Below are 379 nucleotides of genomic sequence, written 5' to 3'. Positions count from 1 at the left end.
TTTTCTGATGTGAGCACAAAGAAAATGAAAGCAAGAGGCAACACAAAAGAAATCATTCTGCAGGCAGACAGGAACCTGTTCCGGCAAATCATCCTCATTTCAGAGAGCAGGCAGCTCCGCATCCAAGACGTCCTGGCACATCCTCTGGGCCCCCTCCCATGGCCACTCGCAAATCCCGATGGCACGCTGCGCAAGACCAACAAAGCTTCCCTTGCAAGAGAGCTAGAGAGTCGTGTTTTACCAGCAGAAGAGATTCCAGCCCCATCGACATGTCTGATTGATGGTATGAGCATTATCCAGAAGATCAACGGCAATGGCATAACATTTACTGGGATAGCAAATGCCACAATGGCTATGGTTCTAAAGGGGAGGGCTGAAC

Source organism: Branchiostoma belcheri, unplaced genomic scaffold (assembly GCF_001625305.1).
Source record: "Branchiostoma belcheri isolate BF01 breed outbred unplaced genomic scaffold, Haploidv18h27 scaffold8, whole genome shotgun sequence".
Lineage (NCBI taxonomy): Eukaryota > Metazoa > Chordata > Leptocardii > Amphioxiformes > Branchiostomatidae > Branchiostoma > Branchiostoma belcheri.
Note: the sequence above shows the minus strand (reverse complement) of the source record.